Genomic DNA, 16,238 nt, shown 5'->3' on the forward strand with positions numbered 1-16,238 from the left:
AATCCCTGCTTCCTTTTTCTTGTCTTTGGTCCACTTCCTCACATCTGGTGCTCATCCCATTCCTTGATCCTTATCCTGGTTCATTGTCCTAGTCTTACATCCATTGGCCTAAGTACAAAGTCATCATCCTCCATTCTAGTTCATTGTCCTAGTGCCTCATTCCATTCTCTCTCCTACTCCTATTCAGTTTCCCAGTTTTAGTATTACAAGATCATTCTCACAGTCACTTTCACCCCTCTGTATAACCCTCTTCTATCATTTCTTCTTCGATCCCGTCATATGTACACCTTTCCCTTGCTGTGTCTCTTTCTCTCTTGCTTGCTCTCCGGGTAGCCGAAGAGGCATCCATGTTCTCCCGCACCTTGCATTAGAGAGTGTGGTTCCTGGAAGAGAGGGAATGGCTCAAGGAAAGGTACATTCAAGGCTCTGTGGAGAGTCTCTAAGAGAGCTGGACACTGGAAGACTAAACTGTGATTTGTTCTATGAGAATTGAGAATTTAATACGTATGCTGAAACAACTACCCACAAATCCTGCATACAGATTTGTGCACAATCTTTCCTATATTTCTATATTTGTCAGTCGGTAGTCTTGCATGGTTTGCAGCAAGTATATAACTTAAGTTCTAGTATTAAGTGAGGAACTTTCAGACAAGAACTGAGTAGATCAGCTGTTGCAGTTGTCGTGGAGGTAAGATGTAAGACATGAATGCCACTCAGAGTTTCCTCAAATACGAATGGGCATATTACCTCCATGCTATTGGAATTTCTTTACATCAGATACAACTACCATATGTATATGAAAGTTGACAGCCTCTTGTATTGGGCATAGCTCGTAACATAATGCTCTCTTGATACAGCACAGCATCAGTTATCAAGCATTACATGCACTTCTCCAAGCGATCTCAAATATCATGTATGTCTGAATTCTATTTCTGAGTGGTATGTCTTACATTTTGGCTCTGTAGAACCCAGAAGGTTAGAAGTTACACTATTATGTTGGAAATTGTTTACAGACTGGGGTACATGGGGCTCGGAGGTGTGCTTAAACATTCATGATACCATGCTGGATGGTGCAGAGGTCAAAAGACATTTATGAGGCCCCAAGTTAGGCTTTTGAAGGTGTAGGCTTCGTGCCCCGGTTACTGATGAATAATGCTAGAATTACGGAATGATCCAGAAGAGGCTAGCAGCTCACATGACCAACCATTGAGCTTGTTTGTCCTTTGTGCTTGACCCACCCTTCATTGGATTGACACAATGTAGGTGTATACATGTAAAATGCAACACACATCTGCAAATGTCCCCACTGTTGTCTTTGCCATCGTTTGTGGAATTCGTCTCGAATATATGTAAACCAAATTGTTATACTCAACTATGACACCAATTACAATTAAGTATGACATTCACTGACAATCTTCTGAGAATTTCATCAATAGCTGTTTGAGAAAAATGTACGGATTTGAGAACTTTTCAGAATTATATCCAGTGATATAACATTAAAAGAATGGGCAAAATGAACATAACATGATGGCCACCGAGTGATGTTTCCAGTGCAGATGTTGGAATCTATTTATTTAAAACATTTTACATTCCCAGTCTATATAGACGGGAAGTGACAACATAAAAGGAAGAGGGTGATGTTCATCATATCGATTTGAGCAGAAGTTGTAATTAGTAGGGAAATTGCAAAACAAATGGGAAAAACAACCCTTTCCAGAGAATACATGCTGAAAAATGTTTAGTGTTCTACAAAATGGCATAGTGAAACCTTTAACAGGTGTATTTGAAACGTTTAACATATTGAATTATAATGCTAATTGTAGACGTTGGGCTTCCAAAACAGAACACACAGAGCCCCTTCGGAGCCGGCAGGCCACGCCGGCCCCCTATAAAAGCCCACTTTTAAGGCTGATCGATGTGACCACTTTTGGTGCTGTAACAACATGAGATCATCCTTTGCTTCAGGTGAACCCTGTTGGGCTTCTAATTTCGATCGCTAAGTACCATTCGAAAATGGTGGTCCCATTTCCATCTACATGCTTCCCTTTCTGCCTGCCTCCCTGGGATGCTAATTGATCAAGGAAAACAGAAAACACAGAGCACCTTGGGAGCCGACAAGTGACACTGGCCCCCTTTCAAAGTCGGCTTTTAAGGCCGATCAGTGTGACCCCTGTCTGGCCCTGTAGCAACATGGGAGAAGCCCTCCTGAGCCCAGCAGAGGTGATCCTTCACTTCAGGTAAGCCCCGTTGGGCTTCTAATTATGACTGTTAAATACCATTCTAAAATGGCGGTCCCATTTACCTCTTCATAGCTCCCTTTCTGCCCACATCCCTGGGATGATGATTGGTCGAGGAAAACAGTAAACACAGAGCCCCTTGGGAGCCGGCAGATGGCGCTGGCCCCCTTTAAAGGCCCACTTTTAAGGCTGATCGAAGTGACCTCTGTCTGGCCCTGTCTAGCCATGGATGCCTCTTCGGCTACCCGGACACCTGTAAACAATAGATACACCCCATCTGGTTTCCACTACGCTGCTCCAGCACCAGCTCCTACCTCTAAATTGGCTTGGATAACTAGTGCTACCATCCCACAGCAAGGTAAGCCTACCACCACTCTCTTGCACTGCCAGTCTCTGCTCAAAAGCTTAGCCAGGTCAGCAAAATCACTGCACCTCACATGCGCCTCCTCAATGCCCACTCCCACATCCAGCTCCTTTCTCTCGCTAGCTTGAGGCAACATAAACCACAACACACGGCATCTCTACACTACCCAGAGCCCTGCCTGGCCAACATCTATTCTTTCCGCAGCCAACGCAGCCCACCAGAGAGCCTAGCATGCTTCAACTCACACCTGCCTAACTCACTAGCATCTAAGGCCGCCAAGCAGGTTGCCTTTGGCAAATTTATGCACACAAAGAGCACTAGCTTCACTACCACTACAAGATCAGTTATACCCCAGCCTAACCACAAGACCCCATATACTCCACAACGCCTCAAAACCTGACCTTGCCACACCAAAGCTAAACCTACATCAACCACCTCCATTAGAAAGATCACCACCCTCCAGTGCCACCCTGGCCTAAATTACCCTATCCAAGCTCCACAATCATGTCAAGAACCGATTGATTAAGCCAACGCACATGGACACAAGGAACACACTTAGCCGTAAAATACATGTGCCCTCCTGCATCTGCCCTTATTGGGCCATAAACCACCAGGCACACTAGACCCAGTTGCCTCATCCCCTGCCCTTACTATGCCTCCCACCCACAACCCACAGGGAAATTAAATGTCTGCCCCAGTATGCACACAGCCACCACCTGCTACCCTAAGACAAAATGAACTACTGCCAACAAGGGCCTACCCACATCTCCCAACAGGAAGGAACTCCACACATAGCAAGGCTTCACCTCCCTAGCAAGGCAAAATACCACCAAGAACCAGGCACACCAACCTCCAAAGCCTAACCTTAACCATCCTAAACTGACCTTTCCCCTACAACCTTTGCAATGCGCTCCATTACACATCAGGCCCTGCCCTCTCCATTGCCATTCCCAAGGGTTTTGACATGTTTCAATGTGACAGACCCAACGGAAGAGGAGGTTGAGGAGCACTCTTAGCACTTCCTACCTATCAAAGAATTCAGAACCACCCATAACAACAATTGCGACATTGTATCTGTCAAACTGTCCATCTCTAGTTCTGACACCATCCACCTGAACACTATCTATCGCCCCCTGGGCCAGCCCCTCCTTTGAAGAAGACCTCCTCCAAATTGTGGGCTCCCATTTCAAACCCACAACTAAAAACATCATCCTTGGGGACCTTAACCTCGGATAGAATGACCAGACTGACTCAACTGCCTCATCGGCAGCCAACGCACTTGGCGCTCTTGGCTTCCTACACTGCATCAATGCGCTCACTCATACCAAAGGTCGCACCCTAGACTGGATCGTAGACCTCAACTGCTAAGTCTCTGTCAGCTCCAACTGCCCTGGTCCTTGGTCGCACTACAATATAGTGCACTTCACTATGTATCTTGCCTACCAAGCACACCAAACCAACCACACTTGTGATGCCCCCCACCTTGGCCCACAGTTCCAAAAACCTCACTAAGGAGCGCTTGGTCCCCCTGCTCTACACACTCCTACCGGAGACTCCTCACTCTATTAACCCCACCGCATTGGCCGAACTATACTCCAAAACCCTAACTCGAGCCACTGATGTCATTTCCGCATTAATACCACGCAAATCTAAACCATCTGTCCATAGAAACTCTTTGTACACCCCTGACCTCCAAGAGCTCCAAAATAGCTAGCAGAAGCCAAGTGGAAAATTTCACCCACACAATCTCAGAAGTTAATGTTCATCATAATAGCTAATCACTACAAACAGGCTATCCTCCTCGCTAAATCAGCCACTCAAAATACCGGTATCACCAATGCTAAATACAGTACCTGAGAAATCTTCACCATTCTCAGGGAACTTGAAACCCCATCTAACCTACCGGACACCATCACCAAAGACGAACTAAGGTGCAGCAACATCCAAAATGCATTGCTTGCCAAAATTGACTCTCTCCAAAGAAATATCGACCTGAAGCAATCCCTGCTCTCCTCTCCCTTGTCCCCCATGATTTACCTGCCCCCTTCTGACAATCAAAAACACATCCCCATGTTCCGCTTCGCCATGGTATAAGAAGGGGAAGTCACAGCCATCCTAAAAGGGCTCATACTCTCTAAATGTAAAGGAGACATCTTCCCTGTTACCCATATCAAGGACTGCCCTGAGGCCTTGGTGCCTTTGAGCACCTCCTTCATCAATGCTCCTTTCTCTGCTGTCTCCCCAACCCTTTACAACATCTTCACGAAATCTCAATTCACCTTTCTAGACTCAATTGGCATATTTTACAGCAACTATGCCAATGACATGCAAATCTTACTTTCTCACTCTTGAAACTACCTTGAGGACTTGTCCTCCCTAAACTCTGTCAATATGACCATTCAGACGTGCATGGCCACTCACCGCCTCTGTCTAAATGATGAGAAGACAGAGATATTCCTGGTGGGTCCCACTTCGGTGATCAAGAGGCTTGATGCCTAATACTCCTCATTTAACATTTTTCGCATCCAGATTCCTGTTTCACCCTCAGTGAAACGGGAGGTACTAGGAGTACCTGGATGCCGCACTCTCAACTCAGATGGCAAGTAAATGCCATCACCTCCTCATCTGTTTACACCACTTAACTAATACATTCTTCTAGACTATTGCTGTCCCCAGATAGCTGCCTTACAATTGCCCGAAGCACCATCAGATCGTGGCTTTACTACTGCAATGCTTTCTTCAAGGGCTCCTCAGAACACAACATCTGAAAGATGCAGGCAATTCAGAACAATACGCTTTGAGCAGCCATGAATATCCCAACACTCAAACACATCACCTCAGCCAGAAGAAATTCCCACTGGATCATCATTTGATAGTGGATCTTATTCAAAGTACTCTCAGTCATCCACTGGTTCCTCTACAGGGAGACCCCCCTACCTATCACAAACAATATCTAGAGCAAACACTTCCAGACCGACAAGATCTGCCTATGTCCACCTACTCACCCAAATGTAAATGGGCTAAAGCAGGTGGCACAATCTTCTCAACCATTGCAGTCAAACTTTGGAACCTACTCCCTCCAATCCTGCGACCCTGCGAGTGGAGCATTCCTACTGAGCTTTCCAGAAATCACTAAAAACCCTGCTATTTGTCTGAACACTGATTCTGAAACTGACTGACTTCCCTGTACTCTCTCTGCCAGATCCTGTAATTCACCTTTTTACATCTACTTATGCAAATAACTGGTCATGTGACAGCACCTTGATGCCTCAGGGCTTAATTCGCTATACAAATGCAAAAAATAAAATAAAATAAAATAGATGTGAAAAGTGTTTATTCCAGATACGTGCATGTGATGTCATCATTCATACTTAAACAATGGTTACAATGGCACCCGCGAGCTTAAGCACACCGACGCCAGATGGAGGCCAGGACTCCTAACAGAAGGAAACCTATAGGACTGTGTGGCTATTACTTTATAGCAGTAAGCGCATAAAAGATAGAACTAACCTTTAATGAATTTGACAAATTCGATACTCTGACTAGTATGTAACGGAACAGGTTGCCTTGATTTAGCAATTTCTCCTTATTATTTTGCAGTTATTCTAATTTGGAAATTACACTGGGTGACAAGAATTACATGCCCGGGTAATGGTAAGTCACTCTGTAACCATAAACTAATTGGACATATGAGATACTCTGACCATTACGTATCGTAAAAGGTTGCTTCATGTTATCAAATTGTCCTGATTTTGTAGTTATTCCAACTTTAAGTGTAAGTCACTTTTTTCACTAGGTGGACACACTGGGCTAATATTTATTAGTTTGGTCTCGAGCATTGGACAGGTATGTATACACAGATGTGGTGATATCGTGCTTTCAGATAGGATTGTAATCGGGATAGAAGGAGGACTGAAATAGTATTGATGAATGCATGAATAGAGAAGCAATAATCAGGCAATAATATATTAAGGGGAGTAGGTTGAGGATGCAAGTAATTAGTATAATACATGGTTCATCATGTTCAGAAATACTGGAGGGTGTAACTCACTTAATGTTTTGGAAATTGGATTATGACATGAAATGGGGATTGATGGCTACAGTCTCGCAATTAACTTAGCGGAGGGATAACCCAACAGGGCACCCTCCAATTAATGCATTGTTAAATTTGCTTAACGTCCAATAATGATTGCTGGCTTCTGATTCGCTATTGATTCATGATTATTCAGCTATTCCTTACAGATTATTCAAATGTTTCCCTCTTTCCTCCCTCCAATTTTTGTCTCCTCTCATTTGTTTGGGACATGACTGGACAATAATGAATTTGTGTTTTGCAAATGCTATGCATCCATCAATGGGATTTGTACATGTATTATGTTTATGTTTGTTTAAAAATTTGATTTATATTTCTACCTTGAAAAATACCATGTTGTTCGAAACACGTGTTGACAAATAGGCAACGTGTAGCAACTGTCATTTGTGATATTCTAAGATCTCTTTACAAAAATCTGTTTACAAAAATAGACACAATAAATATACTAACAAAAACACAATAACTCGACAAATAGTGTTTGTTTGATGATAACAGTGTTATGAAGTACCAGACAGTAATACTTTGGAACAAGCACATAGATGCTGACACACTTTGTTTAATTGTGTGAGTTTCCTAGGCAGTTGTTAGCCTATTTGTGCCAGAATCAGCAGCTGTTTCTCTCTAGTAGTTGACAAATACCTATTAATCAACCCAAGCACCCATAATCACCAGGTGTATTCCCCTTCCACTTTGTTTAACTATTCCAGCAATGATTTGTATTTGATACAGAACATCTCCAGAAATGTCTTCTGACTGACTGACCATGTTGATACTTGGTAGCTGACCTTCTTTTGCTACCTAACGCTTTTCTCTCTACACCTTGTTGCACCAATTCAGGCTATTTTTTCTCAGATAATACATCCTCAACGATGTTGCAAACACAACCACAACAAAACTGCAAAGCATCAAAAAGCAAGAAAGGTACATATGTGCTGTAGACGTTTCAAACATCAAATTACAAATGTGATATATAAAATGCAACACAAAGTGCCAGATATTGTTAAGAATAAATATTAAATGACTGTTTTAAATGTATGTATATGTGTACCTATTAAATAATAGCCATCTTACATAATGCCTAGTCAGCACTACATTGTGCGTTTCCAGTAAACCCATTTAGCACATCATCACCAGTTTAGATACCGCTGAGTTGGCAGATTATCTCATGTAGACAATGTACAGTTTCCTGGACACCTTTCACGCATACCCACTTAGAACTTCATTGCAAGTTTCTATTATGCTGAGTTGTCACAACAGGATAGATTGTTGTATACACACAAGACATTGCTAGTTTACAATGTGGCCACATTTCACATATTGTTTGTGGCAAAGTTTGGCAGTATGGAAAGAATGACAGTAAAATGGTGATAAAATGGTGGTAACACAATTACTGACACTTTACTGCCAATTTATAGTGCGAAGAGTAATGAGCCTACAGCTGGAGGTAAACCCGCAACTTTACCTCCAAAAATGTTGGATTTACGGTGGAATTGACACTCAAGGTGAATCTGATTAAATCCCTATGGAGACCTATGTTGTCAAAAAATGAGGACTAACACCGCTGTTGACCCATTTGTGCAGTAAATTTGCAAGAACACGTAGTGGTTACTTTAAATGTATTTTTTGGGCGACTTACTGCCAAACCCATAATGAGGCCCTTAATTAGGGCCGATTTCCATTACATTTACTTGACCCATCCCTGTCCAGTCTCAAGTGTCCTTTTGCAGCAGGATTTACCTTCTATTGTCAGTGCCAGCAAGAACAGAAGCGAAAGCTTGAACTGGTGGTCTAGAGCCTTGAACATTAGAGAGGCTGCAACCAGCAGTGGACACATCACTATAAACCCCGTTCCTCAAGCAGTGTCTTCTATTGACTTAGAAGATGGCTGAGGTGGAGTGAACTGCAAGACCCAGCCCACCGCTCCACACTTGCGTTTTATGTCAAGATATATCATGATGTCATTTCATGATATTTGTTATGATATATGTCAAGATGCATGTTTTATAATTGCAGGGTATATGTCATGTTACCAAGAGTAATGTAATATGGCATGGCATACGCAGAACAAAAGAGTTGATGGCTAGAAGGTTTAGAATTAATCTATGGAGTTAATCTGGGCAGCCCCCCCTTTTTTTTACTGAAAAGTCATTACAGAAAGGAGAAAGACCATATGAAAACCAGGCTTGGTCCCACCCTGAAATGGGCAGTCCCAAACTGCTAGGTCACATCCCTTCTGCACGTGACCACAGCAACCCCAGAAACATTGGTGTGGAATTGCCAGTGGTTCAAATGTATTCAAAACTTTCCACCCATCTCTCTTTTGGTTATTGTTCAACTCCCTGTGTGAGAGAGGATATGCCCACACAGGCTCTGGCATGGCTGACCTCCTTCCTCTCCAATCGACCCTCCCAGGTCCAACTGGGTTCCTTCCTCTCTGACATCTTTTTCTCTACCTGTGGTGTCCCCCAGGGATCTAACCTCTCCCCCTGGCTGTTCAACCAGTACCTGGCACTTCTTGCTCACCGCAACGCCACTCTCTGTCCCAACATTCCAGTGCTATGCGGATGATACCCAGCTCATTTTCAGGCTACCCTCGGCCTCCTCTTCCCCTTCCCTCATCTCCGACTGTCTTTCTGCTATCCAGGAAGGGTGTGCCGCCAATGACCTCTACCTTAATGCCAGTAAGACTGAGATTCTACTTATCGGCACACCCACTCCCTCCTTCCCTGCAGCTCTCTGGCCGGCCTCCCTTGGCCCTCTTCCTGCTCCTACCTGCAAGCCAAAAAACCTCGGGGTCATCTTCGACTCCAAACTCTCTTTCTCTCCTCACATATCTGACTTCTCTAAGAAGTCACACTACCAGCTACACCTCCTCAGAGGTATCCTTCCTTTCCTCTCCTTCCCCCAGAAGCTCACTGTCTCCAGAGCCCTGGTTCTCTCGAAGCTGGACTACTGTAACAGCCTCTATCTAAATCTTCCTGCCTCTACTCTCCGCCCTTTGCAACTCATCCAGAAAAGGACTGCGAGACTTGTCCTTGACATCAAGCCCAGGGACCGGATCTCTCCAGGACTGAAACGCTACACTGGCTCCCAGTGGCCGCGAGGATTAAGTTCAAAACCCTCTGCATTGTGCACAAGGCCTTCTGGGGCCTGGGCCAAAATACCTTCAACTCTCTCTTCCTAAATATCTTCCTTCTCGAGCTCTTCGCTCATCCACCTCCAACTACCTCAGGGTCAGCTGCTTCTCCAAGCAACGAGCTGGGGGTAGATCTCTCTCCGCAGCAGGGGCATCCCTCTGGAACAGCCTTCCTGCCTCCCTGAAACTTGAGAACCATCTCCGGTTCCGGAAGCACCTCAAAACCTTCCTCATTGCCTCCGCTTTCTCTCCCTCTCTCCCCTGCTAAAATCATTGAACCTGCACTGAATCTGCAACTGGCCACTCACCGATCTCGGTCCTTGGCCCTGCCACTCTTCCCTGCACTGCCTACCTGCACTACGGTACTGTCTCTGTATCCTCAGCCCCTTCTCGCGGCACTTACCTTGCACTTGCCACCAGCTGCCCTATTATTTATCTTGTATTCTACTAACCATGTACTGCACTCTCCTTGCACTTGCCACTAGCTGGCCCTATTACTTATCTTGTATTCTACCAACCATGTACTGCACTTCCCCTCTCCCCTTCCCCTTGCACTTTTCCCAGTCCCCCTACCCTTGCACTTGCGTGATCTGAATGACACCTGGCCTAGTAGGATCGTTGTCTGTTCTCCCCTTGTCCCCCCCGCCTCGTCGCGCCTTGAAACACTTGTGTATAGGCGCGTTACAAATGCCATATCATATCATATATCATATCATGGGTCCCTTGATCATTGTCCGGTAGAAAACCAAGCTGCACCTCCCTGATAAGGCCCAACAAGACCGAAACATGTCTGGGGTTGCTTGTGTTTCCATGCAGAGGCGACCTGGCTTAGCATTTTAAGCTGGGCTGCTCCTTTTGTCAGCAGTACCTGACTAATATGCATATGGCTGGACTTCAATTGCAATGGTGCACATGGGCTACAACATGTTGGTGCGGAAGGTTGCTCAGATCAGTGCCAATTGTTCAGATTTATTCAAAACGATCAACCCATCACATTTTTGGGTATAACATGTGATGGCATAACATATGTTATGTAACATCACAATATGTGATATCATAATTGATATCATGCATTATCTGCTGATCTTATGTTATGTCATTGCATGCCATTCCCAATTAGCTCTCCAACAGTGTCACATGCTCCGAAGAGAGAACCAAGGTGGATTTCAGGTCTAAATCTTTAACCTGCAGGACAAAACCATTAATCTGCAGAATAAGAGGCTACAAGTAGGTGGGGCAAGAAAAGATGCCGTGGCTCGTTCAGCCCACAAGCCAACTTTTCTTAAATGGGGTTTGGCGTTCAACCATGAGGATGCAGAAGATATTTTAGGGAGTGTACTGGGATCAAGTTAGCTACGGTCCGTGCAGTCCCATGGGAGTTGTGAATGGCAAGGGCCTAGTGCAGCTCTGGCTGGGGTAGTAATCAAGATCACAGATGGCCTGGGATTTTCTCCAGGTGAAGGAAGCTGAAGTAAGGACCTAGATTTGGAGAGAGCTCCCTAAGCAGTAGGAAGCCATGTTCTGGTCCAGGTTTTGTGGCGACAGAATGTCAGGTGAGATCCATGATACAGCCACCTAGAGAGAAGTTTGTGAATCTGGATTTGCATACTAGCTCTGTAGTGCCACATGAAACCTCCCATGGAAGAATGATTCCCTCATGAGTGGGGAAGGGCCAATTGTGAACCAACATACACAGATCATACAGTGGTCATCAACAGAGGCCAGTTAGTTACCATGAGTCACAGGGAGAAAATGTGGGTGTTGGTGAAATTACAGACCAATCTGGCTGGAAAGTGGCAGGAGCTATGGACTAGAATATTGGAGGAAAACAGGAAAGATAAAGGAGTAGAAGCGAACTGTAGAGAGAAGGAGAAATAAAACAAAGTGAGTGAAGGACAACTAGACAGGCAAGAACGTTAAGAGAGAGTATAAGAGACGAGTCAGAAGTTTAAAAGGGAGATTGGAGTACAGAGGATGTATGAAAGGAGGAAGAACTTGAATGCAAAAAGGCAACAGAGGATGTAGGAAGTTCAAATAAGTGTAGAAGAAGGCTGATGTAGAGAACATGGATGGTTGGGTCATGGCAGAGAGGCAAACACAGTTTGATGGGACAAATTGGCAGGAGCTATGGAATGGCATGCTAGAGGAAAAAAGGAAAGAGAACGCAGTGGAAAGAGATTATAAGGAGAAGAGGAAAGAAGAGGAAGTGAGCAGAGGTGAAGTGAGAGCAGGCAAAGAGGAGAGGTCAGAAGGTAAATGAGACAAATAGAGGTAATTGCACAGGGGAAGCTTACTGGAATGAGGCAGTAGGTTATGAGAGAAGAAGGACAGAGGTTGAAATGAAGGAGAATCCCAAAGGAGGGCAGTTGAAAGGTAGAAAGAAATCAGAGAGAACAGACTATTGTAAACATACAAAAGTTGAGACAAGGAAACAACAGATTAAGGAGTAAAATTGGGGGAAACAGGAAGGAGGAGAAAAGAGAGAAAGAGTATTGCTGAACTCAGACGAAGGAACCATTGGAGTTCTCAGAGGGAGAGTGTGCTGTGGGATTAATTGACCCACTCCGCAATGCTATTCTGCATCACTTTGATAGTTATGGCGCAAGAAACTGCAACAATGGTGACAAAACTCTTTTGCGCGCCAAAAACCTACAAAAACCGCGTCCTAAACACACAAAAAGATGGATGCACCACCTGCCACCCATGGTGCATGTGTGGTGGGATAGAGCACACACTACAGAAAATGTGCCAGTGGGCTCCATGACCAGCAAACAGAGTGCAGAGAGAGAAGCAGCACTTTATAAATGAAACTCCTAAATGTGCCTATGAATGACATTCGCTGTGTTGCTAAAAACTCCAAAATGCCTATAACACAACACTTCTCAACATTAAATACTTGCTTGGTGCTGAAATTCATGTAATCTTATGAAGCATGGCAAATATATAAAGTCCTAAAGTGTAACAAGTAAAACATTTCTTCAGAAAAACTAGATTGTCTGTAAACTGACAGCCCCTGTCAAAATCGGTGTGCAGTACCCTGGGCTGCCTGAGAATGACAGCTGTCAGATGAGCTCCTGATGAAACTTCAAAGTATTTAAACTAAAAGTCTGCCAGAATAGCAAACATAAAAGGATTGTTGCTAAAAGCAATATAGGTCTTAGTTGTGTTTTTGATCCCACAGATTCAAAGCTAAGAAAGTAATGTATTTATGTGATTTTTAATTAAGAATAAATTAGCCTGTCTGAGCTACAACCCTTTGGAAGTGGAAAAACAGTTTCTTCCGGGGGGTGGGGATCCTCTCAGCAGAAACTCACTGCTAGATGAAAATTGTGGGTTAGACCAGACTCCTGTCTACATAAAGAGAATGAAAAAAAGCAGAGCCTTCAGCCCCGGAAACGGAGGTGTGAAAGGGGTCGTAAACTGCTCCTGCAAGGAAGTCCCCAAGGAAGGGGACTGCAGGGAGAGACAAAGGGACAGGTTTCATGCTGTTAAACATGAACAATGAACAATTTTTAAAGACTCATAACTTGTGATTCAAAGTGGTGAAAAATATACAAAGGACAGATTTGTTAATCTAATTTTTGGCTGTACGTTTCAAGAGGTGGCAGAACTGTGTAGCATATTCTGGACAGGAATGGGACTATATGTGGTTTTATGTGAACTGTGTTAATGCTAAAATTGTGAAACTTTACACTCACATCCCTATGGTAATCACACACATTTGTGGAAATTTGAAGAATGTTTGGGAATTGTGTTCATGGCAAAAAGGACAAAGTTCTGTAGAAAGATTAAACAAGATACCACCACTGCGGGATTTTGAGGAACAGCTACTACATAAAATATAGAATCTTTGTGTGTGATTTGTGAAGAGCTGACCAAGGTAGAAATATGTATTTAGGATAAAATCCGATTTTGAGACTGGTGGCTAAAGGGAGGTTTCTAAGGACTGTAAAGCAAACCATAAAATGTGACATCATCTGGCCTTGATCCAATCACTCAGATGCAAGGCAAAGATGAGGTTTTGATCCAATCCCAGCTCACAGGGGCTAGCTTAGTTAAGCCAGCCCATACACCCATTTTGTGATGTCATTTGAAAGGATACATAGAGCCAGTTGACAACACATAGGGACTCACTGATCCACTCACTTTGCTGATTCCGGCAAAGCACTCTGATCCAGCATTCTACATCCAGCTTTAACATCCTTTCAGATCCAGATGGCAAGACTCTTGCAAGCAGTAGAGAACTATTGACTTCCAGCAAGGCCTACATTCTCAAACTTTTTCTCACAACCCAGTGAAGCGCTGTGGTGTGGGAAGGCCATTTGAACCGGTATCCTGAAATTCTCGGGCTTGCTACCACAAGGCTTGCCTGAGGAACTCGCTATCCAGCTGATTGAAATACCCTCAAACAAGAAGGGCAGATCCTGTGCAAATCTGGTGGCCAGCATAGCTGATATAGTCCCGTGCCTGACGTGCTGTCCTTCCTTGACAGATCCAATCCATGACCAGAGCTGACGGTCCAATTTAATAACTTATTCTGTGAGTATTAATAGGAAAAACAGTGACCCATAATATATCTGCTTTGTATGATCCCAATCTCAAACTCATCCCATCTTTTATTCAGAACCATAGTATTGCTACAACTATCTTTACACTGACCTTTCTCTCATCTGGGTTGCTAAACCCTACCTGTAATAACCTTATTGATCTGATTAAGAAAAGTAATTCCCAAACCAAACGGAAAATAGAGTATCACACATGAATTGTTATGAGCGGCCGTGAATGATTGATTCCTATCAGTCATTTCCAAATCCGAATTTCTGTTTTCCATTCTCGCGCCTATTTTTGCAAAAATGATTCTTACTTAAACCTCTATTACTCCCTCAGTTATTATGATAGAAGTGAAATTTCAACTCCTTCTTGTACCTAACATCCGTAGCTATCCATATAACCCAAAGCCGCAAAACAGTGCGATTCACCCGTTATAGCGGAAATCACGCAAGGAAAGGTTTTTCACGAATTGAAATTCTGAAAGGTTTTACATGTGTGAAATAGCTTTAAATAAGTTTTGCACTTAGACTTTGAGATTTCAAATGTTTTCTTATGACTAAATCATTGTTTGTGATTGTGTGCAACTGTTCAAAGTGGCTCCCAGAGGAATGTATAATAATTTAAGTATTTTTGACCACATTTGGTGTTTTTGCTCAGTCAATTCCAAAGACAATTTGAAAGCCATTCTCACAGCTGAAAAGTAAATTCCGTTTTTCTCTTGTGCTTGAAGGGGGAAGGTGGGAGTGATATTCTGTTTGATGTGTGCTATTTCTGAATACTTGCTCTCTCCTCATATCTATTTAATTTGCCTATTGGGGGGTTGAGGGGTGCTGCAGGGAGAACCCCTAACCATAGTGCCATCTGTTTCAAACCAAACCAAAAGTATTCTTTTCTTTTCTGTGCTGCATTTGTTTTTGTGCTCGCTCATTACTTGATTCCTAGTGTATTAAAGATATTACTCAGTGTTCTGTCACCCCATTGGTGATTATTGTTTACCTATTAAAATATATTGTGATTAAATTCTATATACATAAAAAAATATTTACCTTTGCAAACTAGCCTGATTCCTGGTTCAGTGTGCCCGGGGGGTCTCATGAGAAGGGTGTGATATGAGTGGTATATCGTTTAGAATATTGAACTTAAAGATACAAATAAATAAGGGTTTCATTTGTGCACTACATGTTGGGCGTGACTTGGGTGTGTGCCAGATTGAAATCACTTACAGGGTCGATAGGACCAACAGAGAAGAAGAGAAAATCAGGATGGTTAAAGAAAAGGGTAAGAGAAAACCAAGAAAAGAGAGATTGTGGTAGAGGAGGGGTCCTATAAGTGAGAAGGGAGTGAAGAAAAGTTGGTGACAGAGAGAAACAGAAATGTCAGACAAGAGTGATGGAAAGTGGCAATTCAACAAACGGTTTGATCAAGAGAGAGTAGCATATGGGAATACTCAGAGATGGGAATACTCAGAGAACAAAGCTGGCCTAAATAGGATTGAGGACCAAAGACCTAAAAAAAGAAAAAAGTATGCTGTAGTGTTAAGAGGAATTAAAGAGAAACAACATAAAGAAAATCAATTCTCAAATGGAGAATTAGGATGACCACATTTGAGGAGAAGAAAGAACAGTTGCAAAAGCCAGACACAGAAAATGGACATCTATAAGCTTGGGAGAGAAGGATAGGGAAAGGGGGATCTCTGAGTAAGAGAAGCTTAACATCAAAGGACGAGATGAGAACTAGGGTCATGTACCTGTCAGGGCAGCATAAAATGACTAGAGACTGCCAGAAAGTCACCGGGTTCAATCATTGTTCTCCCAGTTTCCAGGAAAGACCGTAGTGTATTTGCATAACAGCCAGAAA

This window comes from Ambystoma mexicanum, chromosome 5q, assembly GCF_040938575.1.
Source record: "Ambystoma mexicanum isolate Mex_15411 chromosome 5q, UKY_AmexF1_1, whole genome shotgun sequence".
In the NCBI taxonomy this organism is placed as follows: Eukaryota; Metazoa; Chordata; class Amphibia; order Caudata; family Ambystomatidae; genus Ambystoma; species Ambystoma mexicanum.